At 35.2% G+C, this 26,652-nt stretch overlaps 1 long non-coding RNA gene across 1 annotated transcript in view; it reads right to left on the bottom strand.

Annotated features, from left to right (window-relative positions):
• The window catches only part of LOC103610007, a 47,569-nt gene extending 24,513 nt beyond the window's left edge, over positions 1-23,056 (bottom strand). Inside the window, exons 1-2 of the long non-coding RNA XR_552181.1 lie at positions 22,950-23,056; positions 9,414-9,524 (exon numbers count right to left, since the gene is read on the bottom strand). This is a non-coding gene — a long non-coding RNA (uncharacterized LOC103610007). The remainder of the gene's footprint in view (positions 1-9,413; positions 9,525-22,949) is intronic.
• Between the last annotated feature and the right edge of the window lie 3,596 nt (positions 23,057-26,652).

Genomic DNA, 26,652 nt, shown 5'->3' with positions numbered 1-26,652 from the left:
GCATATAAATTTATGATTGTTATGTCTTCTTGATGGATCAATCCTTTTATCATTATGTAGTAGCCCTCATTATCTGTTTTTATGGTTTTTAGTTTAAAGTCTGTTTTATCAGATATAAGAATAGCTACTCCAGCTCATTTTTCATTTATGTTTGCATGGTAAATCTTTTTCCACCTTTTCACTCTTAGTCTATGTGAGTCTTTATAGGTGAGGTGGGTCTCTTGATGGCAGGATATAGTTGGGTCCTCCTTTTTAATCCAGTCAGCCAGTCTATGTCTTTTGATTGGGGAATTTAATCCTTTTACATTGAGTTGTTATTGAAAAGTGTTGATTTACTCCTAGCATTTTATTGATTTTTGTTTGGATGTCTTAAGTGTCTTTTGTTTCTTTCTTTCTGTTACTGTTTGTCTTCTGTATTTGTTAGTTCCTTGGATTGTAGATAAAGCTTTTTTTCCCCTTTTTCTCTTCATTGTTGTAATTTTTATTTTACTAGTGGGTTTTGATTTTTCTTGAGTTTTTATGGGAGTGGTAGTTATTTTTCAGGTACCAAACTCAGTACTCCCTTGAGAATTTCTTGTAAGGGTGGTTGTGTGGTAGTGAACTCCCGCAGTTTTTGTTTGTCTGAGAAATATACTATTTGCCCTTCTTTTCAGAAGGATATTCTTGCAGGGTAGAGTATTCTTGGCTGGCAATCTCTGTCTGATGTTAGTGTGATTGGGGCTCTCTCATAGGCGATTGACGCTTCTCTCTTGCTGCTTTTAAGATTCTCTCTTTGTCTTTGAGTTTTGCCAATTTGACTATAACACGTCTTGGAGAAGACCTTTTTGGTTTGAATACAGTTGGGGATCTTTGAGCTTCCTGAATCTGAAGATCTGTGTCTTTTCCTTTACCTGGGAATTTTTCTGCCACTATTTTTTTGAATATGTTTTCAAAGCAATCTCCTTTTTCCTCCCGTTTTGGAATTCCCATGACTCGGATATTTGAGTGCTTAAGGTTGTCTGATATCTTTCTCAGATTTTCCTCAATGTTTTTAATTCTTTTTCCTTTTCTTTCTCCATCTGCCTATGTTATTTCAAATAGCCCATCTTCAAGGTCAGAAGTTCTCTCTTCTGCTTCTACAAGCCTGCTGGTTAAGCTGTCTGTTGTGTTTTTAATTTTGTTGAATGAATTCTTCAGCTTGGCAAGGTCTGCTACATTCTTTTTCAGGACATCGATTTCCTTGAACATTTCTTCTTTCAGGTCCTGTATTCTTTTCATCATTTCATTGTGTTGTCTAGCTGTGTTTTCTTATATCTCATTTAATTTCCTTAGAATTATCCCTCGAAATTCCTTGTCAAACATTTCAAGGGCTTCTTGTTTTATAGGATTTTGAGCTTGAGAGTTATTACCCTTTGGTGGTGTACTTTCTTGATTTTTCATATTTCTGGTATCTTTCCTTTGATGTTTAGTCATTGTGGCAGGGAATTTCACAGTCTACTGGTTCGACAGTATTGTCTGTCTAGGATTCTGCTGGGACTGCCAATTTGGCACAGCTGCCTCAGTATCTACTCAGTTGCCCACAGGTGCCTTGGGTGCGTGGTCGCCTCAGGTCTTGGGCCTCTCTGGGGAGGCACCTCTCTTGTCAGCACACCGTTGGCCAGGCTGAGGATGGAGTCAGGCGGCGGTGGTGAGGCTTACCTTCTGGGTCACATGCTGGCAACACAGGGCACATGGTCTCTGCAGATCCTTGGCCCCTCCAGCTGGGCGCCTCTCTGATCAGTGTGCACTCAGCCAGGCTTGGGATGGATTCAGGTGGCGGTGGTGAGGCCTACCTTCTGGGTTGTGTGCTGGCACCGCAGGATGCATGGTCTTTGCGGATCTTGGGCCCCTCCGGCTGGGCATCTCTCTGATCAGTGCACACTTAGCCAGGCTGGGGATGGAGTCGTGTGGTGGCCCAGACACATTTTAATGGCATGTCATTATCTTTCACCAAGGATTTTACCAAAATTAGAGCCAAACAATAGTAATTTCTGTGTTTATTAAACATAAAAAATCTATTTTATAAAACTTTGGCCAATATTTTTAACCTTATAAATAAACCAGTAAACCAGGTTATGTAGAGACCAGTTTCTGAAAGTTCCACTCTAGATGTAATATAATTTTTTTCTTGGACCAATGAGTTCATTGGAAGTATGTTTTTACATTTCCAAACATATCAGGTATCATATTATTATTGATTATTAATTTAATTACATTGTTGTCAACAAATATGTTTAATATGATCCAAGAACTTTAAAATCCATTTCTTTATAGCCAAGTACTAAATATTACCTTGGATTCTTGAGGAAAAAATGTGATTCTCTAATTTTGTGTATACTTTAATTATATCAGGTAAAACTATATGTTTTTCATTCTTTCAGTTCTAAGAGTGATGTGTTAATATCTTTAATTATGACATTGGCTTGCATATATAACTTGCAGCTTTCAAAAAACCCAGAAAATATAGTTATATATAGTGGTAATAAGTTAAATGTCATCACAAGAAATAAATAGATAAAACAAGATGTTTGCACATTCTAAAAGACAAAAATCTCAGTCTTTTCAATAAACCAGAGTAGAAAAAAGGAATTGTGATAGATTAAGAGATTTAAGAGATATATAAAAACTACATGCAATGTGTAATGCTGTAATGTAATCTAATTTGTACAAATGACCTTTAAAGTCAGTTTTTGGAGTCATTGAGGACATATGAATATGATGAGGATATTAGGTAAAATAATAATCTGTACAAATAAGGAAAATAATTTTAAGATGATGTTTAAAGAACTATATTATATGGTCCCATTTAAATTATATATTTTATGTTTCTTTATTGTAATGTGTAAGTATTTTATGTATGTATGCATATATGTACATATTTGTATGTGTGTATAAAGACAGAACTTAAAGGATATGTAGTAAGGTGTTAAGAATGACAATATGATAATCTTTCTGTGGTAGGACTTAATGTCGGTTTGATGTCTGTATTTTCTCATCACCATAGTGCACATTTACTGCTTCTGTAATGATGAAAGTGTATTCAATTTTTTTGGCAGGTTTGTCAATTTGTTCACAAATATTTATCAAGATTTGCTTAAATAGCACACATGTGTTATAAAAGCCACATGTTTATAATTGTTACATACTTCGATAACAATTTATATATTCCTTTAAGTCAGTCCTTTTGTCATTATGTAGTGATTCTCAATCCCTAAAGTTGTTTCTGGCCTTAAGAAAGTTACCAAGGAAAGATCTACATTTGCTTTTTTTAAGGATGGTTGGTATTTTTCTCTATATCTTTACTTTCAACGTTCTCATGTATTAATGTTTTTGGCATTGTACAAACATATCAAACGTAAAACACTACTCAAAAATCTGACAATCCATATATTTTATCAATTCTGAAAAATTCTCACCTCTTATCTCTTCAACAATTATCTCTCCTCTATTCTTTATTTTATTTAGAATTATAATTGATATATGCTAGATTTTCTCATTTTATGTTTGTGTCTTTTAAACTCTTATTTTTTTCATTTATGTGCTCCTCTATACTGCATTCTATATAATTTTTTTAGATCCATCTTCCTTTTTATTAATTTTTGTCCTCAGCTATGTTTAATGTTTGATCTAACACATCCAGTGACTTTACAATAACTATAATTCAATGATTGTAATTTTTTTATTTTTAGATTTTTATTTTGTTCTCTGAATTTAAAATAATTCTTTCTGAAATCTGTCTTGGCCTTTAGAATTTTTTATAAAGTGTCTTGCTTAAATACTTTGTGTTGTTAAAGTGCAGTATGTTTGATATTTGACATTTCATGACTTGTATCTTTATGTATGGAAGGTATCAGTTATCAATATCGAATTATTCATTCATTTCATTTACGTATGCATGTATATAATCTTATCATCCACCTGGGATCCTGTCACCTTATTAGCCTGATAATTCATTCTTAATTTTTTTAGTTTAACATTTTATCTCCTTTGCCTTCAAAGTATGCAGTTAAATTTTGTTTTTAACAAGACCTGAAAGTCTCCTTTAAAAAGAGGTGAATTTAGTTTTGTTCAGTTTTAGATTTTCTCTCATCTAGACGTAGTTTTCACTTTTTCCTTCTAGTTCCTTTATTTTATGTACTTTGTACATATAAAGTTTTATTTACTTTTATTCTCTCCAATGATTTGGAAAATACATATTTAAATTTATTTTTTTAAAGCACTATTTGGCTGTACATGTAGTTTTGACATGGTGTTTATCTTCCATCAAACAGAAAATTTGGGGTTTTAGCTTATTTCTTTAAATAGCTGTTAGGTAAGTCTATCATCATGGAATAGGTTGGTTATCTCTGATTCTTGCTCAAATTAAACTTTTTTTTTTAAATGTTCAGACTATGTGGAATTCCAGATTTTTGAGCCTTTCATTTCTACAATATTACTTCTGCTTTTTTTTTTTTTGACTTAACCTTTCTGCGTTCCTTTCCAAAGCTCTAGGGAACAATGTATTTTCTAGTCTTTTCAAACTTGTAAAAGCTGCCTCTATTCCCAGCCTTATAGTCCTGCAGCACTTCGACCTCTGCTTGTGTTGCCATATATAAGGACCCTTATAAATACAGTGGACCCACCCAGATAATTCAGGATAATCTCCCTATCTCAACATCTCAAAATCTCTAACTTATCCACTTCTGCAAAGTCTCTTGCCATGTAAGGTAACATGTTCACAGATTCTGGGGACTGGGATTGAAACATTTTGGGGGCCATTATTCAGGCTCATACATATCTGTTATTCTTTTCTTTCTTTTTTCTTTCTATCTTCTAATTTTTCCCATTAGTCAAAATTTTATTTTTTTCACTTCTCACTCTTCTGCCCAGAGGTTTTACATTTTTGGAACTCTATTTTTTTTAAAAAGAATAGGACAATTTTAATATGCAATGTGTCCTTTTTATTGGGTGGTCTCATCAACTTAGATTTTATCATTATTCTGAAAGTAATCTTTAATATGGTCCTTCACAAACCCATGTTCTCAGTGAGTATCAGATATTGCGCGGGTTCCAAACCACAGGAGTGTCTTTATGGTTCACTTCTCAAATAAAATGAATTTGCAGTGACCCCATCTTTCAATTACCAGATCAAGCTAACAGGGCTAATTACCTATTTCCTGGGAGCAGAAAATTAGAGCCAATTCCTAGGTTCACATTCTTTGCTTCATAACTATTGCACTTTCAGAATTCTCTGCATTGCTGATTTTTGCTAGCCAACCATCTCTGCTTCAGGGTAGAGGTTTTGTTTTAAATCACATCATTATTGATTGTGTATAGTAATTTCCACCTGTTCACTTAAAAAAAAAAAAAATAGAAAGCGGCACAAACAGATCCCCAAGCTCAATTTCCTGGAGAACACCTTCATCACAAATTCCCTCATTTTCTTATGCAAGACATTTACATAAGAACCTTGGGGAATTCTAATGATCTTGGATTTTTTTTAAGCAGAAATTTCGAGGCACAAAATAAATATTTTAAAACTTCCCAGCTGTCAGTAACAGCAGCTTGCTTTCCAGGGAACCTTGAACAAACAGTGTGGTTTGGCTTCATAATTACTTTAACAAAACATCCTAATTAAAAAGGCAATCCATCAGGAATTGGGGTATTTCTCCAAGTTACTGTTCATCTTCACACTGCTTAAGCCAAGCAAAGAAAGCAAGAGGAACTACAGAGGTCACAGAAGGGGGGACAGAGTTGTCTTTAACAATCTGCAAATAGCACTGCCTCTGTTGAGTTGACTTGCAGGCCTAGGATTTACAGTGATGAGTAGATCACTCTCTTGGGGTTCACCAAGTGACTAAAGCGGGGGGAAAAGTTATGCAACACAATGCCATCCAGGGAGTTCTAGTGCTGCACTTCCCTTCCAACAAAGATTTCTTAGGCTACAGCAAAGAATGCCTCCTCTTTCAAATGGTTTCCAAAATGATTGCTTCCTTCCTATCCATAATTTAAAGGAAATCAAAGCAATTCTACATGAAAATTTTTGACTTTGAAATATTTTAGCGCTCAAAACTATCCAACATTAGCCAAGAAAGCTTGCTAGAAGTCAACTATATCTTATTTTATGATTTAAACATTTATGCGAATAAGTTAAAATAAGAATACTTTTAAAGACATTAGCCAAGAAAGCTTGCTAGAAGTCAACTATATCTTATTTTATGATTTAAACATTTATACGAATAAGTTAAAATAAGAAGAATACTTTTAAAATATCCTTTGCTTAATATATATATTACATGAAACATATTTAATATACATGGAAATAGAAGAATTGAGGAGGCTGAGTATTCTTTTGGAGTCACTAGTGACCACTACTGAGCTTGTCCATCTGTCTGAATGTTAATTTCTATCAAGAGTTACACTTGATAGAAATTTTTAATATTTAAATGATGAAATCAAAAGAAGATAACCAGTAAGAAGGAAGGGGAATCAAAATCAGTTTGAGGTAATGTCTCCATGGAAAGTGATCATGGGTCAATAAGTTGAGAAGGTCTTTGGTACCATAAATTTCTTACAGCAAGTGAAACATATCTGTCCCACATTTTTATATAGTTAAATGCCCAGAAACAGCTGTTAGTTTCCACTATGTTTAAACATGAACAACCTCAAATCATGATCTATAATGCTATTATGTACAAGAAGTATCAACTCCACTAGCTTTTTCCTATTAACTTTTTATTTATGTTTTTTCAGACTGCTAATGTGTATGTTATGTCTTAGCAATTATTTAAATGAAGAGATGGAAGAATGAGAAAAGAAGCAATATATGAAATGTGTTGAAATGTATTAAGATAATAATCTGGTAAAGGAGTAACATTTTGATGAATAAGGATGCATTTTACAATAACAGTGGCAGAAATAATTTTCCTAAAGGTATTTTTTTAAGGAATGTTTACTAGGCTATCCCACACACCCTTCTCTGTAGTCCTAGTTGTCAGAAGCCCCTTTCCCTGAAATTTCTAGTTCAAGTACTTCTTATATTCATAGTCTTTTTTTGAATCAGCGCAGCCATTATCTATCTATGCCTGGATAGAGCTGTTCTTATCTTTTTCGTGTTTGTACTTCCTATGACTCAGCACACTATAGGTTCTTAACTACATTTCGTAATAACTGCATTACACGAATAAGAGAAAAAATAAGGAGGAATGCCACATGCCAAAGTGGCACATTAGTAAGCCAAGAGCATGGAAAAGTTCAAACAAATACAATTAAACATTTATCGAGACTCTACTCATGAGCATGGCATCTAAATTATTAATTAAAATAGATGTGTGAATTAGGTTATATTTGGATTGCATGAAAAGCAAATGTGCCATCTAAGGCATCTAAGAAGCTGTGATCTTGCATCTTGGTTCCACTTAGATCGTGAGTCATACACAGTGAGGAGAAAGAACATGTAAGTCAAGTGGAGAGGCCTTTTCATTCTGGATATTTTACAGGAACTTCAGATATATTTGGATTGCATGAAAAGCAAATGTGCCATCTAAGGCATCTAAGAAGCTGTGATCTTGTATCTTGGTTCCACTTAGATCGTGAGTCATACACAGTGAGGAGAAAGAACATGTGAGTCAAGTGGAGAGGCCTTTTCATTCTGGATATTTTACAGGAACTTCAGCACTTCTGTTCCATTTATTTTCACTCCTTCCAATAAGAGATATATCCACTTAGGTCTGAAGAAATACGATCTCATTTCTTAGAATCATTTACCTTGAATTTCTGTCTTCATTGTCACTGGGTCCATTCTATGGGATTAGTGGAGGCTTTGCTCTGATCACCTGCACTGGACCTCAAGTCATGAAACCTCGTCTTGAGTTCCAGCTCCACAATTACTAGCTGACTTGATCAAGTTAGTAAAATTTCCTTAGCTTAAGTGACTCTTCTTTAAAATAAGGCTAATATATACTCCATAGGGTAGATGAGAGAATAAAGAACAAGTATACAAACTCCAATTCTTATTCATCCTTGAAACCTTCCATACATCTGTCTGTATGACCAGTTACCTGTCTATCTACTCAACTATTTATTCCATGTCGAACAATAGCAAACTGCAAATATGCAACTAAGTTTGAAGTATAACAATGACAATTTCCTGTGACAACACCTAAAATGTGTCTTTCTTTGCTATACTTTAAATTCTATCAAAAAAAGAACATGTCTTTCTTCTTTATTATTGTATCCACAGACCTAAGCACAGTGCCTGATGCTTAGTAAGTTTTCTATAAATATTCTTTGGATTAATATGCTGTCACATGGTAGTCATTGTTATTGTGAAAATATCATCTGCTGATTGTTTTATTGTTACCATCATTATTTTTTTTGTCTTTTTTCCATGTCCGGCAATGGATCGCAACCCTCAGTGTCGTCCCCGCACTGGACCGGGACCGGCAACGGGATCGCAACCCTCGGTGTTGCCCCCGCGCCTCGCTCAGCCAGTGAGCGGGAACCGGTTTGTATGTGGGATCCGAACCCTCGGCGGGAGTGCCTCCGCGCTTCCCAAGCGGCGCACTAGCGCAGTGCGCCACCGGGCCGGCCCTTGAATTTTATTTTTTGATTTAATCATGATGTTTTTATTTCAAGAACAATTTCTCATCTGCAAGTTTTGAAGATTCTGCTTATATTTAATTTACATATATATGAATTTCACATGAATTTTATTTTATGCATATGTTTTTTAATTTAGTGTACTGTAATTTTCTTTTTTATTTTATTTTATCAATATATAATGTAGTTGATTTTTGTGTCCCTTAACCAATTCCTCTTTCCCCTTTCCTCTTCCCCTCCTCTGTCAACATCATGTCTGGTTAATATTTCATCCATGAATGTCTCCAGACAATTATCAATTATGCAAAGAAAGTGAGTTGTCCTTTTACCAAGAAAATGTAGTATCAAATATTAATGATGATATCAAAAGCAAATCAAAAAAATATATTGATGTGTTTTAGAAACATCAAAAAAGAGTACAAGAAGCTATGTAATATAATTATATTTCATGATTACTATAGGAAATTGCAGTAATTCTTTCTTGTGAAGAAAATGGTTATAGTCAATTATTCAAAATAAAATAAGTAGAAATACATCTTATTTCATATAATCCTGAAAAAAAGTAACATGTTATGAGGACCATAATTAGTGCGTAATTAACGCTACTCCATTTCTGGAGTAGCAACCTTTTATACGGCATTGTTGAAGAGTATATTTATTAATTTTTTTGGGTGTGTTTCTCTTGTTTTGTATCTGAAGATATAGAAGGAATATATTTCTTCAAGCTTGGAGTTCATTAACTTTTTAAAAGACCCTTTAAAGCTGAGGAAATGAAGATAGAAATCAGAATGGTAGTGACTGGGGAAAGGTCTTACCATCTAGATCATTCTCTGGGGTCTCCGCTGTATACCAGTTGGAAGGTGGTCCAGTACCGTTGACTGTCATGGCTGACACTTGGAAACTGTACTGACTTCCTTTCTCCAGGCCTTTGAAAAAATTTTCCACAGGAAAAAAAACCAGTTACTAAACAGTAAGTATTTCTGGCTGGATTCCAAAATATTTTAGCACAATTTTAACAATAGTTGATGTGCTTTGCATTGTTTATGATTGTTGTGGTAATTATTGTTCCTTTGATCAAAAAACCAGAAGTATCACAGTGAGAAATCAAATTATTTTTTGTATATTCTTATGAATTTTTTCCAGCTTATAAAAATACATCCCTGAAAATAGCTTCAGGGCAGATGTAGAACATAAAATATGAATGATGAAGAAATAATCAAAAATAGCAAGGGCCATTTTTCCTCACTATTCAGAAGAGCCCTGCCTATAAATCAAGAGCAGTCAATCTAAAAATTTATGTCTCCATCAGTCATTCAAGGTCAGTGATTATGTTTTCTTTTGGCCAAGAAAGAAGAATCCAAACCCACTGCACTTCAGCAGAAAATATTAGAGCTTTCGCTTCTTGAAATCGTATTTCTAGCATAGTTTGTGTTATATCAGCTTCCATAACAGAGATGAAGAAAGTCAACCACTATGATAACTGGGACATGCCATCTTGTGTACAGTAATAACATTAGGGCTTGTTTCGGAGAGCACAGAGAATACAGGTAGACTAGAGAAGCCCTGTGGATCATTAGTCTGATAAGAGTAAATAACTTTTCTCTCACCTAAATCTCAAAGTAGATCATTGGCACGATGTTATTGTAAGACAAATAATATTTGTTAAAAAATATCATATAACATTTTTGACACATTGAAAACTCAGCTTAAACTGCCAAAACCTTAAAATTCAAAAGTTGGACAACCCTGATAAAAATAGAAATCGAATGCCTTTTTTCCCCACTAATCTGAAATAGCAAAAAATATTTGCTGCCAAGAAAAATAGTATAAATAAAATAAATCATTGTATAAATGATGCTTATATCATGTGCAAAGTTACAAATTTTTAGATCTTTGTATAGGAAAATAAGTGCGTAGTACTCAGGAATTCCAACTTACTGCTAATAGGAGATTGTGTTTTAGCTGATAAAGTTAGAAAGGACTAGTTAATGTCAAGGGACAGTTGCCTTCAATAAATAGTACTATTAGAGGAGACGATTTGATAAATTCACCCACATAAAGGGATCTATAACACCAAATAGTGTCCTCTGAAGAAGCTTCTAATTTTATAAAATGGACTAGAATTTCCATGAACACATGTACTGAGAATGTTGTTGGTGCTGCTGTCTTTGTTATTACTGGTGTTTTAATTTATGTCCAGAGCGCCCACAACTGTGCCATACACACAAAAAACAGCCCTTGAAAAATCTACTAAAACTAATTGGGAACAGCAGTACTTACCATAAAGGAAATATTAGGTTACAATACAACATTAAATATCATCAAGAAGGTGGCAAAGAAATGCTTTTGAACGTAAGACCTTTGTCATCCCTCGAGTAGACTTGTCCTCACTTCAATTTGTTAACGTGGCATTGATCTGATATTTAACATTTTTCACCCTTTCATAGGCACCGTTGTTGATTACTGAGGCAGAAGAATTACGGAGCTCTTCTGGGAAATTAAAAATTTAATAGGGATAGAACTCTGGGAAGAAACGCTTACCTAATCATTGTAGCTCATGACTTTCATAGTGGTCTTGTCTGAAATAGAGTTTTAATCCATCAAGAATGTACTCTTTGTATTATGTAGAACTTTAACTTAATTTTTCTTCAAAATGAATATTCAATTATGTCAACACTGTCTCCACCAACTGACTTGAAATACCACCTGCAATGGTCAGTTTTAAGTATAACTTGGTGAGGCTACATTATCCAGTTATTCAAACACCAGTTGAGGTGCTGCTGTGAAGGTGCTTTGTGAATGGGGCTAAAATCCTCATTTAGTTGTTTTTTGTTGTTGTTGTTTATTTTTATTTATTTATTTATTTTAACTTTGCAATATACATTGAAGTTGATTTTCATGTCCCTAAGTAGGGGATATTGTTGTATGCAATCTGAATGGGCCAGATTCAACCAGATGAAAGGCCTTAAGAGCAGAGTTAAGGCTCCCTGAAGAAGAAACTTCTCCTGCTCATTTCACTTTCAGTTTGAGAATTCCAGCCTGCCCTTCCTGATGGCCTATCTTGTGGATTTTGGAGTTGCCGAGCCAAGCCAGCTGTAACAATTATTTAAGTCAATTCCTTGCAATAAATCTTGTTTTATGTAACTCCTACTGGATCTCTCTCTCTCTCTCTCTCTCTGGTTGAATTCTAACTGATATACCATTTTATCAAATGCAATATTTTGGACACAGAAATGGAAAATTTTTTGAATGCCCTATATTCTGTTCCAATCATTGTACTTTAAATAAGTGATGATCTATGCAGATAATATATCAGTTTTTCATAGTCATTAGTTAAAATATCTCACTATATAATAGACATGCAAATTTCTCCTTGTAATTTTGCAAAATTTTGATATATATATTTTGAATTTAGGATTTGGCAGAATAATTAATTCAGTTTTGAGTAAAATAAAACATGCTTATGATTCGAAGTTAACATTAAAAAGTAGTTTAAAGACCATGTACTCTTTTATAAGTATTTTCCCAATGAAGTCTTATCTCACCTGGCCAGTCCAAGCTATTTAGCGGAACATCCCTTCCAACCATGTACAGTAGGGAAGATCTTAATATCATCATCTCTGTTACATCTGCAGTGAAGTTTTAACAACCCGTATAGATTAGTCCCCTAGGTCGCTCTGATAATGCTTCCAAGTTTCTTGGAAGTATTATATATTATCCTTAAAAACTCTCTGATTTTGTATTTTATTCTAAAGTATAGCTGAGCTGTGGAATATCTCGCTATAATACAAACACCTATAAATGCTAGGGTAAGTATAAAAAATTAAATATGTATAAAAATACCATTATTAAAGGAAAGTTTAAGTCATGTCTAGTCAAATGGCCCATATAATGCTGATGATTTAACAAAGTAGCCATGTAAATAAAGTAGGAAAAATTCTGGACTGATAAATTCACAAATGGAGGGACCTACTTCCAACAGTTTTTTGCTTGTTAGAAGAGGTTTTCCTTAGATTGAACTGAATTTCCTTAATTATAGCAGATTTACCTACAGATAGACGCTAGTTTCACCCAGCAAGATTAAAAAAAGAATTGAATTCCTCTTTTAGAATGTTTCCCCAAGTCTTTGGATTCCAAATTCAGTGCCTTTTGTATTAAACCTTTATCAGCAAAATTAAAACTGTGACCCTTTTCTATAGCTACATAAGTGTGGGATGTAGTGATAAGCAGAACTGGAAATTCTGGCTTTCCAGAGAGGCAGTTTGGACATTAGCTTCATAATTCTAGGTTGCAGACATTTCTGCTTGTATGCTGTGAGGCGTTTCCCAACTCAGTTGGGAAAGTTTTAGTTATACCAAAAGCTCTTTTAATTTCAATTTCCCATCTAAAGTGATTGGGCAATAATAAATGCTTCCACTTTATAATGTTGAGGATCAAATAACAAGCTGCTTGCAAAAGTAATTTATAAATTAAGCATTTAATAGATGTAAAAATAGCTAACATTTTATAGTGATTTGAGGGTTATTTTCTTACTCAATTTTCAAATACCATGATTTTGGCACAGAATACATTGTTAATACCATTTTAGAGGCAAAGATAATATGGCTCAGAGAAATTAAGCAAGGGTACTGTGTGGTGTTTTAATCAGAACGTGGACTGCCCTTGGATGAAGAATCTGGGCTCTGTCCTATCCCATGCAGTCCTCTTCAAAGGCCCAGGTGGCCTAACCTGGGACCCAAGAGGAATTATCAGCAACAAATGCAAAGCACTATACAAATATACAAGGAATGTCTGTTTATAATGGTTATGTCCAGAACTGAGTAACAGGCAGGCAGGAGAGAACAGATGATTCCATTATTTTAACAGTGGATCAACCTAAGAGATCAATAACACCCTAACATTTAGTTGAAAGGGTTAAATCGTTCTCTTGCTTAGAAAAAATGTTACCCTGTTAGAAAGAGGAGGTGTCTTCAAGAGTTATACCAACTATCACCATGACTGAGCAATTTTGGGGATCACTGAACTCTGATAGGTGATACCAAAAGATTTTTCAGTACTTCTTTTATTCATTCATTCATTTATTCATTCACTGGGGGTGGATTGCTTAGAAAAAATGTTACCCTGTTAGAAAGAGGAGGTGTCTTCAAGAGTTATACCAACTAGCACCATGACTGAGTAATTTTGGGGATCACTGAACTCTGATAGGTGATACCAAAAGATTTTTCAGTACTTCTTTTATTCATTCATTCATTTATTCATTCACTGGGGGTGGGGTAAAGGGAAGCCAATCTATAATTAAATGCTTCTTTGTGTGTGTTATAGCCATTGTTCCAGATGTGTTTCCTGAACTATGGTAGTGGGAATATTAAATAACATTTGTAAAATAAATTGGTCAGAAAAGATTTGATTTATTTTTTTTTTTATTTGGGGATCACTGAACTCTGATAGGTGATACCAAAAGATTTTTCAGTACTTCTTTTATTCATTCATTCATTTATTCATTCACTGGGGGTGGAGTAAAGGGAAGCCAATCTATAATTAAATGCTTCTTTGTGTGTGTTATAGCCATTGTTCCAGATGTGTTTCCTGAACTATGGTAGTGGGAATATTAAATAACATTTGTAAAATAAATTGGTCAGAAAAGATTTGATTTAATCTCTTCTGGAGTTACTCAGCTTCTTTTGCTGCAAAAGTAATCTTCAATTTTTTATTACTCAATAAACATCTCTTGCCATCTCTACATTTTTCCATTATCCCTTTATACATGTATACAATCACACATTCATTGCCTGTAATAAGCAACACATCATGTACAGTTTAAGAGTTAAGTGTAGGTTTTCAATTCAGGCAGAATTAAGTCTGATTTTTTTGTTCCACAACTTATGAGCTGTGTGACCTTAAAAAACTTGCTAGTCCTCTCTCTTTGCCTTAGTTTTCTCATCAATAAAATGGGGATATGTAAATTAAAAAATGTAAAGATTAAATTTGAAATCATATATAAACCGTATAGCATAGTAGCTGGTGCCAAAGTTCAGTTAATGATTATGTGGTTGTTATACATTTAAACATTATTTTTAGTATCAATTATCTTTTACAGAGTAATATAACAGCCTGAGCCACTTACAATAAAGTGAACTAAAGGGAACAACATGGTGTAGTACAAGGAACACATAACTAGGAGTGGGAACTCCTGCAATCATTTGGGATCATTCCCTTAACTAGCAGCAGATCTTAGCAATATCACTGTCCAGACCTCAGTTACCTTTTCCGTAAAACAAGGGATTTAGATGAGACAAACTGTGTGGTTCCTCTATGTTTGTCAGAACCCTAAAGTTCAAGCTCAATGTGTGTGTGTGTGTGTGTGTGCGTGTGTGTGTCCCAGATGGTTCTAAGTATAGCTTGATTCTAAATGAAGTGTAGCTAGCAATGCTTTTCTTAGCTGTAAAAAATGCTGCTGTTTCTGTATATTCTGGATATTAATCCTTGTCAGATGCATAGTTAGCAAATTTTTTCTACACTCTGTAGGTTATCATTTCATTCTGTTGATTGTTTCCTTTGCTGTGCAGAAGCTTTTTATTTTTTGTTTTTATTTATTTTATTTTTTATTATACATACATGTGGGGTACAACGTTGATGTTGATTTTCAATAATTGGGAGAATGTGTGGTGGTTAGATCAGTATAGTTAGCTTATTCATCATTACAATATGCAATCATTCTTTGTGTCTGTTGACCAACTCTTCATTAGCCCCCATCTCTCTCCCCTCTCCTCCCCTTTTCCACCTCTAGTATTCTAAAAGTTCAGCCCACTACTGTGATTGTCGTTCTTTCTTTCTGTCTGTCTCTTATGGAGAACAGTATGGAGATTCCTTAAAGAACTACAGATAGATCTTCCATATGATCCAGCAATCCCCCTACTGGGGATATATCCAGGGGATTGGAAAACATCAGGTTGAAGGGATACCTGCACTCCCATGTTTATTTGAGTCCTATTTACAATAGCTAGGTGATGGAATCAATCTAAATGTCCATTGATGGATGACTAGATAAGGAAATTGTGGTATATATACACAATGGAATACTACTCAGTCATAAAAGAGAACAAAATTCTAACATTTGCTTTTTAATTTGACATAGTCCCATTTGTTTGTTTTTTCTTTTGTTACTGATGCTTTTAGGCTCTTGTGCATAAAGTCTGTGCCCAGACCTAGTACCTGAAGTGTCTCACCTATATGTTCCCTTAGTAATTTTACAGTTTTGGGTCTTATATTTAAGACTTTAATCCATTTTGAATTGATTTTAGTATATGGTGAGAGAAGCATGACCAGTTTCATTCTTCTGCATATGGATTTCCAATTTTTCAAGAACCACTTATTGAAGAGGCAGTCTTTCCCCAAAGTATGTTTTTGTTGCCTTTGTCCAATATCAGACGGCTATAAGCCTGAGGGGTGATTTCTGGATTCTCTATTCTGCTCCACTGATCTGAGTTTTTATTTTTATGCCAGTACCATGCTGTTTTGGTTACTATAGCTTTGTAGTATAATTTGAAGTCAGGAAGTGTTATGCCTCCTGCTTTATTTTTTTGGCTCAGGATTGCTTTGGCTATCCAGTGTCTTTTGTTGTTCCATATGAATGTTAATATCCAGAATACATAATGAACTCAAACAATTACACAGTAAAAAATTAACCCAATTAAAAAATAGGCAAAGGAGCTGAATAGACAGTTTTCAAAAGGAAGACATACAAATGGCCAACAGATATATGAAAAAATGCTCAGTATCACTAGTTATCAGGGAAATGCAAATTAAAACCACTCTGAGATATAACCTCACCCAAGATAGACTGGCTATTATCAAACAAATGGAAAATAACAAATGCTGGTGAGGATGTGGGGAGAAGGGAATACTCCTACACTGTTGGTGGGACTGTAAATTAGTTAAACTACTATGGAAAAGACTATGGAGGTTCCTCAAACAACTACAGATAGATCTTCTATACGATCTAGCAATCCCACTTCTGAGTATATGCCCAGAGGAATGAAAATTATCATATGAAAGAGATACCTGCACTACCATGTTCATCACAGCTCTGTGTACAATGACCAAGATATGGAACCAACCTTATATCCAATGATGGATGATTGGAAAGGAAAATGTGGAACATATACACCATGGAATACTACTGTGGTATAGAAAATAATGAAATTCTGCCACTTGCAACAACATGGATGAGTTTGGAGAAATGTTGAATGAAATAAGCAAAGCACAGAGGGAAAAATACCACATGCACTCACTCATAAGTGGGAGCTAAGAGAGAAAGAAGGAAGGAAAGAAAGACCACAGTGGTGCATTAGACTTGCAGAGTGAGAGAGCATGCCTAGGGATACAATGTGGAGTGGGGAGAAAGAGGATGGGGAGGGAGGTTGGGGATTATTTGGGTGGGGAACATGGGCAATAATCACAATATGTGGTAATGGGCATGCTGCCAGTATGGATCTGGCCATCACATCTTGGGAATGAGTGGTGACAGTCAGCTTTGCACCCCATGAATATTCATAACCAATAAAAATAAATAAATAAATAAAAGAATTATCTGAAAAAATGCTATTGTTGAAAGCAGACTATCTCTGTTTCTGTCCCTAATACTAAATGCTTTCATATTCTTTGATTTTTTTTGTCCTACTCATATTTCTAATTTCTTAGATGTTATAGTAAGAGATGGTACGTTATTCAAACAAAATAATTTGATTTTATTTCCCTAATGTTAACCTTGTTATAAAATTCTTTTGCTAATGTTTCAATTTTTCAGTCCATAAAATACCAGTGCATGTTTATCATTATGTTTATTCCGTATTGGCCATGAAATACAAAAAAACTCTTAAATTCCATTCCAAACAACCTTCTCTGAAGAGCACTCAGAAGTTAAAAACAACACTTTAAAATTTAGGTGACATGGGTTCCCACAATAAAACTGATAGCAGCGAAATAAAATCCTTGTTATAACTCTGAATTACTTTGTTATTGCAGATGTCTCATTATACTAGTAAAAAACAGACACAACAAAAAACATCTGCCTAACAAACAGGAGATTGTAGGAAAAAAATGTTTGAGTCTCTACACCTGAATAGTTATGTCATACCAATGAAGCACTCTGGCATTCCAGTTTTCTAAGGCAAATCAATATATCCGTGCATCTTACAGGCATTGAAAACATGGGGTCAAGTCCTGTACATTTACAGTGCTACAGATTTATATGGAAAATCAATTGCTTCTGTTTACTACAAAGTGTATAAGTTACTAGATATATCCTGGAGACAAATCTGAACAACAGCCAATCTATTAGTATGTAGTACTTCCTAGTTCCTTAATGCTTTGTAGCATTGAAGACATTTCCATAAGGTCTAGAAATGCAGCACGTGTTTCTGAAGCAAAGTTACAGTGCAGGAGACAAGAAGGCAAAGGCTTTGCAAGGCTTGATTTCAATTTTTTAAGGATATGACATTATTCTCTAACAGTTTTTATTACTTGAGTTCAAATTAAAAAGGAGTATGTGTGGTTTTTTTTGCAATAAAATCAGGATTCATTTTTATAACTCATGAAATGAAGAAATAACACTATGAATAAAGCCTTTGAATTTGTGATACAGATTTCCACAAATCTATAAAGATGGAAATGGGCATTTGTGACCTATTCCCAATAACAAAGTAATTAATTCATCCCATTTCTTTTCTCTTGGCTGGAGTGATAATAAACCAGAGTGGTGATGGGTTACCCCATGCTTATTAGAAGTGCTAGAGTTTCTTGTATATCATGGATATTAATTCCTTGTTAGATGCATACTTAGCAAAATTTTTTTCCTACCCAATTAGAAAATGGGCAAAGGAGCTGAATAGACAGTTTTCAAAGGAAGACATACAAATGGCCAACAGGTACATGAAAAAATGTTCAACATCACTAGTTATATCAGGGAAATGCAAATTAAAACTACATTGAGATATCACCTCACCCCCGTTAGACTGGCTATAATCAAAAAGATGGTGAATAACAAATGCTGGCGAGGGTTTGGAGAGGAGGGAACCCTCCTACATTGTTGGTGGGACTGCAGATTAGCACAACCACTATGGAAAACAGGATGGAGGTTTCTCAAACAACTACAGATAGATCTTCCATATGATCCAGCCATCCCACTTCTGGATATATACCCAGAAGAATGGAAATCATCATGTTGAAGGGATACCTGCACTCCCATCTTCATTGCAGCTCTGTTTACAATAGCCAAGACATGGAGCCAACCTAAATGTCCATTGATGGATTACTAGATAAGGAAAATGTGGTATATATAAACCACGGAATACTACTCATCCATAAAAAAAGAATGAAATTCTCCCATTCACAACAACATGGATGAGCCTGGAGAAACTTACATTGAGTGAAATAAGCAAAGCACAGAGGGATAAATATCACATGTACTCACTCCTATGTGGCAGCTAAGAGAGAAAGAAGGAAGGAAAGACAGACCACGGCAGTGCATTGGAATTGCAGAGGGAGAGAACATTCTTTGGGCTACAAAGTGGAGTGGGTGGGAAAGGGGGAGGGGGAGGGAGGTTGGGGCTAATTGGGTGGAGCACTTGGGGTACAAATGCTATTTGTGCTAATTGGTATGCTGCCAGCAAGAGTCTGGCGTTCATATCTTGGGCCTGAGGGATGACGATCAGCTTTGTATCTCATGAATATTCATTACCAATAAAAAAAGAAGTGCTAATTGTCACACATATTTTAGATGAATAACTAAAGTTTACTAGAGGATACAACTCAAAATGAGAAAAAAAAACAAAAACAAAAACAATTACAAAAGTCTATAGTGGGTTGAATAGTGTCCTCCCAAAATTCTTGAATACCTGGAACATCAGCATGTGACCTTACTTGGAAATAGGTTCTAACTACTAGATATAGTTAATTAAGGATATTAGATGAAATCATCCTGGATTTAGGGTGGGGCCTATGTCTGCTGATTGGTGTCCTTATTAGAAGAGGAGAGGACACAGGCATGCACAGAGAGGAAGCTGATGCACGCATGGAGGCAGAGATTGGAGCAACGCGTCTAGGAGCCAAGGAATGACAAAGACTGCAGGCAACCACCAGACCTCAGGACAGAGGCATGGGATGGGTTCTTTCCCAGAGCCTCCGGAAGGAACCAACACTGTCAACATCTTGATTTCAGGCTTCTGGCCTCCTGAATAAACTGAGAATAAATTTCTGTTGTTTTAAGTCACCAAGTTTATGGTGATTTGTTAAGCCAGTCCTAGGACCAGTACAGAAATTTTGATAGTGAAAAGGCTAGTATTTGCTCTCTCGCTCTCTCTCCTCCCTCCCCTCCCCACTCTCTCTCATGATTTTACCTTCTGCAGAGAGAATGTCCTAAAATTCTGTGTCTAAGGAGTCAGAATCTTGGTTTGATAATACTGACCTGAATGTGTTAACTTCCATTGACAAAATAGCTCAGAAGTACTAAGCAATTCACAGCAAAAAAATTCTGTTGGCCATATTACTCATTTACTTTCTGGACCATGCCCTTCTTAGCTGTTCAGATGATAGAGAATTAGCTTTAGTGAGAGGACATCTTCAATTTAGGTAACCAAAAGTCACAATATGCCATCAGAGTCTTTTATTTGTTTTCTACTTTACATATGCAATTAAAAATACATATTGTTGCAAAAGCAAGCATCACTCACTATTAATATTTTGGCATATATTGATTTAAATAATTTTATATGAATTCATTTTCTTTACTGATGTGAACTCATGCACTAATACTAATTTAGAACTGCGTTATTAAAACCATATTTTAAATATTTAACATGTGATTTAATAGTTTAACCTACACCATTTTAAATAGATGTACAGTATTCCACAGTATGATTGTGTCTGAATTTTCTAAGTAACTTCCTAAAGGTAGATATTTAGGCTTTTTAAAAATTATTTGCTTTTAAAGTAATGTTCCAATGAACATGTCTATAGTTTAAAGGTTTGCAAAAAAAAAAAAACCATAACCACTATCTAGGATAAACTCCTAGAAGTTGGAAACCTGGGTCATATCTTTATGAAGAAAAATATACACATGTGCAGTCACATACACACACACATATATACATCTGTATATAACATTTATCTACACACTACTTTGCAGACAGATTCTAGAAATTTTCTGTATCATAAGCAGTACATGAGAGTTTACATTTCTCATATGCTTTCCAGAATAAGGTGTCACCATTCATTTTTATCTTTATTACTTTAATTAAAGAAAAATGCTATCTCACTTCTGTTTTCATTTGCATTTCTCTATTTATTAATGAGATTAAACATTTTTATCATGTTTATTGGCCATTTATAGTTCTATGAATTGAATGTGAATCCTCAGGTTTTCTATTGGAATGCTCATCCTTTAATTGTTTTGTCAAAAGAAGATTTCTTTTTTTAAAATATTTTTCATCTTTTTCATTTGAGGGGAAAAAGAAATGACAAGAAAGTTTCAGGAGTGCAAATCTTCATATCTCGAAAAAGCCAGACTTTAATTAAATTATCCTTAGGGTTTTTTCTAGGTTAATCTTAAATCCTGGGAATTGAACTGAAATATTTTCAGCAAGAATTTTCAATTTTGGTGGTTTCCCTCCAAGTTAACTACATGTTGTATAATGAGCACATAGGCCTCACTTTAACTTCAATTATTTTTACTTTCTTTCCATTATTTCACTAGAAAAACAAAAATGAAAACAAACAACAACAAGAAAAAAAACACACACAGGATCTCAACTTTTAAAATGGCATGGTAGAATGGTAGAATGCCATAATTTCCTTAGATTCAATAATACTTGCCTAGGAGATTTTGGCTAGATTTAAAACAACTAATGAGATTTTTGGCAATCTACCTTGGAAACACTCTCACCATTAAGCTAAAATTTTATAGACATAAAAGGCAAAAAAATGTGAGTGAAAAAACAAGTTACTCTCAAGTCACTGAAGGCTAAACAGGAAGCTTATGGGATGTGTGTGTGTGTGGGTGGGTGTGTGTGAGCGCATGTGCATGTTATGATTACAAATGGACATTTACTGAATATTTGGTGTAGAGAAAAGGATATATAAAGGGTTTCTTTCTTCTATTCTCATTTGCAATGATAGTTTACTTTATCCATTAGTTGTAAGTTATATGCTTTATAGTTTGTATATTATACTGAATCCAGGTTATGTGCCATCCCAGGTTTGCTTAACTTCACCTACCAATTTCTGTCAAGAGCCACTACATTTCTTCCCCAGACCTAGCAATAGCTCATGCTATACCTAAGCCCTAAGCACTGCTGCTACCCTGGACCAAGCCACCATCACAACAAATGCTTACTGACAAGGAAAAACCTCTCTGTTTGCAACTCGTCAGAAACTCTGTCTTCACAGGGCTGTCTGAAGGTACAGAGTAGTCAACAACCTGTTGGTGGACTTTGACAAATGATAGACAAGAGAGAAACTTCCCACACTTTCTATCCAGCCATGGACTGTGAGGCCTAGCAGTTCATGTGGCCTTTCAAGAGATACCCCATAAGACCTCGCAAGCTCTGTGTTTGTTCCAAAGTTGTGGTCACCCAGCTCAATATTGTACCACCATTGTCTGATTTCTTTTTTTCCCTGGCTCACTTCCCTGGGCCTACACCTCCAAAGACATTACTTTGAAAGCCTTGCCTCAAACTATTTTCTAGCAACCTGGATGGACATGCATTAAAGGTTGCAATAGTTGAAGGAAATAAATGATCACTCATCTTATAAAATTTAAAAAAATATCGCATAAAAACTGGGTCCAGCTTTCATAGAAAAGTTTTAACTACTATGAATTCCACCAATATTGCTATAAAAGTGAATATACTTTTGTATTTATGGAAAATAGAGTAATCACTCTATTTCACATTGTACCATTTTCCTCATTTCCCAACCCCCATTCTTATTCCTGGAAATTGGGGAAGGGGGATCAAAGTGACTTAAACTTGAAACCATTTTATTAGAAGACTTTTAAAAGTTGTTAATTAAAAAGCTAAAAGTTATTATGTAACAGGAGCTGTTGATGAATCAGCAATGCTGAGAAACTAATATGAATAAAAATTCTGAGACATTTATTAAGATGATGATCCAGAAGCGAAATATATAGTGAAGAATATAAAGTTAAAAATATAAAGGTGATTCTTGTTCCAGCCAATAAATGTCACCTGCCATGAAAGAAAAGAATCAATGTTCCTTTGAAGTGAGAGTATATTTTATTACTAAAGCATTCAGTTCATCAAAGCCTTGCAAGAAGACACTATGTGAACACTGACCTGTGAACAGGTACCACAGGTTGTTTGGCTCCAGGGTTTCCATCTCACCCCTGCGGGTCGTCTTTCGGTGTCGAATTTTATAGCCAGTGATAAATCCATTTTGAGTTCCTGATGGAGGAGGTAGCCAGCTTACTTTGATACTCTGTAAAATAACAGATGTAAATTAAAACATTGGAGAAGGAAAAGACAAGAAGACAGGGTCAAAGAAGTGACCCAAACATAAGTGTGAATAAAGCAGAGAGGGAAGAAGTGTTAAGGATTGCCTCTTAGGGACAAATCACAACCATTCTTACCATCTGACAGCATTTTTATTTGTCTCATTTTAACAAAAATACACAATGAATCTATAGTAATAGAAATCAGAACTGTAGTTGTCTAGGGCAGTTGCATGAGAGATTGATTGGAAATAAATACAAGGAGACATTTAGGGTGATAGAAATCTTCTGCATATTGATTTTATGTTTGTTACATGGGTAGATGCGATCATCAAAATACATTTTTATGGGCTGAATTGTGCACACCAAGATTCATATGTTGAAGTCCTAGCCCCCAGTATCTCTGAATTTGCCTGTATTTGGAGATAGGTCCCTTAAAAGGGTAATTCAAAATAAGGTCATTAGAGTAGGCCCTAATTCAATGTGACTGTTATCCTTAAAAGAAGAGAAGATTAGGACACAGATACACATAGAAGACAAGTGTGAAGACACAGGAAGAAGTCAGGCATCTATAAGCCAGGGAGGGAGCTCAGAAACCAGACTTGTCAACATCTTGATCTTGGACTTCCAGGCTCCAGGAACTGTGAGAAAATAAATGTCTGTGGTTTAAGCTGCCCAGTTCGTTGTATTTGTTATGGCAAGCCCTAGCAAACTAACATACTCGTGGGATTGAAAACTTAAAATTTATACATTTCACTTTATTTTAATCATCCATCAACCAAAGATGAGTGAGGAGAAGAGAGAGGAGAAAGAGGAGGGAAAAGGAATAAGACTGGGGAATAGAAACGAGGATGGAACTGTATCAGCCCAGCTCTGGGCTTAAAAATAAATCGGTAGATGACATCTAAAACTGGTGAATTAAAACTGGGGAATACTGCTACATAAGCACATTATTCAGAAACATCAAGGCAAATGTCAGAAAAAAAAATAACAGCTCAAAGTGATGAACATGAGAGTCTTTAGGGAATGGGAACAGGATTAGGGAAGAGGCAAGAAAGGGTTAAGTGGTGTTTTTTATGGGCTCATTAGTACTATTTGACTTTTTGAAAAATAATAATGTACATGTAATACTTTGATGAAAATTTAAAGTAATTTTAAAAATACTGCATGTCCTCACTTATAAGTGGGAGCTGAATCCATAAACAAACAAATAAACAATAAAGAGAAAGAGAGAAGGAAAGAAACAACAATCACAATAATATGTTGAACTGTTAGAAGGAGAGAACAGAACTGAGGTTACTAGAGGTGGAAAAGGGGAGGGGAAGAGGGTTGAGAGGGGGGTCAACGAGAAATTGGTCAATAGACACAAAGAATGATTATGTATTATAATGATTAATAAGCTAACTATCCTGATCTGACTATTACACATCATATACAACTATTGAAAGTCACCTTTGTACCCCACATGTAGGTATAGTAAGTTATCTTAAAAAAACAAAATAATTAAATTAAATTAAAATGAAATGAAATTGTTCTTTTGAGGTGGTAGAAATAAATGACTGGCTGCTAGAAAGAAGCCAGACCCATAGTCAAGAAACGGATTGCTGAGCCTCGTGGGCCCAACCCCAGGACCTCTGACTTCCTTTCAGTCCTATGGCAGGATGCTCCAGGCCCAGCAATACCCTCCAGGGAGACAGAAGTCTAAGATCTTTGTTTCAGATCTACTACAAATTAGTTGGTGTCCTACAAATAATTAAGTTCCTTTATAATGGGAGAAAAAATGCCATCTGAAGTGACACCTTCTTGCTAAGCACTTAAACGATTTCAAAGAATGTGCCAACTACAGTCAATACGGAAGTTATATTATCTACAGTTGTCCCCAACACTGAATTTGAGAATCCTGAAATATCACTCTTTAGAAAATAGGCCGGCCTGTGGCTCACTCGGTAGAGTGCGGTGCTGATAACACCAAGGCCACGGGTTCGGATCCTATATAGGGATGGCCGGTTTGCTCACTGGCTGAGCGTGGTGCTGACAACACCAAGCCAAGGGTTGAGATCCCCTTACCGGTCATCTTTTTTAAAAAAAAAAAAAAAAGAAAAGAAAATAAATACAGGTTTAGGTGCCTTTGAACCTCGAGTTACAACATTTTTTGTCAACTAATTGGTATGTAACCTTGCTTTATGTATGTTTCTGTTTAAAGATACCTTATTTAATATTATGGTCAATTATTAACATTAACCTTTAATGCCTAAGCAAAGCTTATTTGACTTGTACTTTCTCTGCTAGGCACATCACAGTCTTTTTGCATGTAGGACTGATGAACTTCAGCACTTCAGCATTACACTTGGGGGTCATTTTAAATAGCAGAGTTGCCATCAGAGAACACAAAATGCAAAAACACGGCACCAAATACATCACAGAAAGGGCACTTGCATACAGTATGAGAGCAGAAACAAGAGAGCAGAGTATCTCTCTATTCAACCTTAGCTGAAAACGTGTACATCTGGCCACTCAAATTTTTCACTGCTCTGCACATAACCACAAAAGCACCATAGGTATTGATTTTGGGTTACAGATAAGTTTTAGCAAGTAGGCAAATTCAAAAATACATAATCTGCATATAACATAATTATGTAATAAATGTTTTTGTGTTTTCACACTTTTAGAGAAACCTAGTTACACAGAATTGATCTGATTATTAAGTTGTTAGAAAAGATGTAAGAGAACAGCACTACTGAAATAATTTACGAGTACTTTGTCCCCAATACCCTTTAAATGTGAGAAACTAAGCACCACTCATTAATATTTGTTAATTCATCTTTTGCACTTACTAAAGACCTGACCATGGTCTAAGCACTTCACATGAGTTATGTTTTTTATTTGCACAATCACCTTATGAGTTAAGGTCTATTACGCCCTATGTATAATTGTGTAAATCGGGACACAGGGTGCGTAAGTGGCTTAAAGTCATGCCACCAGTAAGTGATAAAGGCAGGATTTTAACTGAGATAACATGAATCTGTAGCTGGATTTCTTTAGGACTTAATACTGCCTCCAAAAGGAAGTTGAAGAAGTTGAGAGTTTAATTCGTTTAGTTGTTATTCATTCAAAATATGTTAACAGCATCCGTGGTGCATTGCAAAAACTATCCTTGAAACTAAGGATACACCTGAAAAAGTCATAGTTAACCCATTTTTTTAATAGACTTATTTGTGGAGGAGTTTTGGTTTACCAATTTGTCTGATTAATTAGAAACATAAATTAATAATGAAAAAACAAAATGTTAAATACTAAAGTTGAACATCCCAGAGAGATTAGAGGGAGCAATTAATTCTTTTTTATTTTTTATTTTTTATTTTTTTTGTCTTTTTTCCGTGTCCGGCAACGGATCGCAACCTTCAGTGTTGCCCCCGTACCGGACCAGGGACCGGCAACGGGATCGCAACCCTCGGTGTTGCTCCTGCGCCTCGCTCAGCCAGTGAGCGGGAACCGGTCTGTATGTGGGATCTGAACCCTCGGGCGGGAGCGCCACCGCGCTTCCCAAG

The sequence above is a fragment of the Galeopterus variegatus genome, unplaced genomic scaffold (genome assembly GCF_000696425.1).
Source record: "Galeopterus variegatus unplaced genomic scaffold, G_variegatus-3.0.2 Scaffold10452, whole genome shotgun sequence".
NCBI lineage: Eukaryota > Metazoa > Chordata > Mammalia > Dermoptera > Cynocephalidae > Galeopterus > Galeopterus variegatus.
This window is presented reverse-complemented; position numbering and strand designations above follow the sequence as displayed.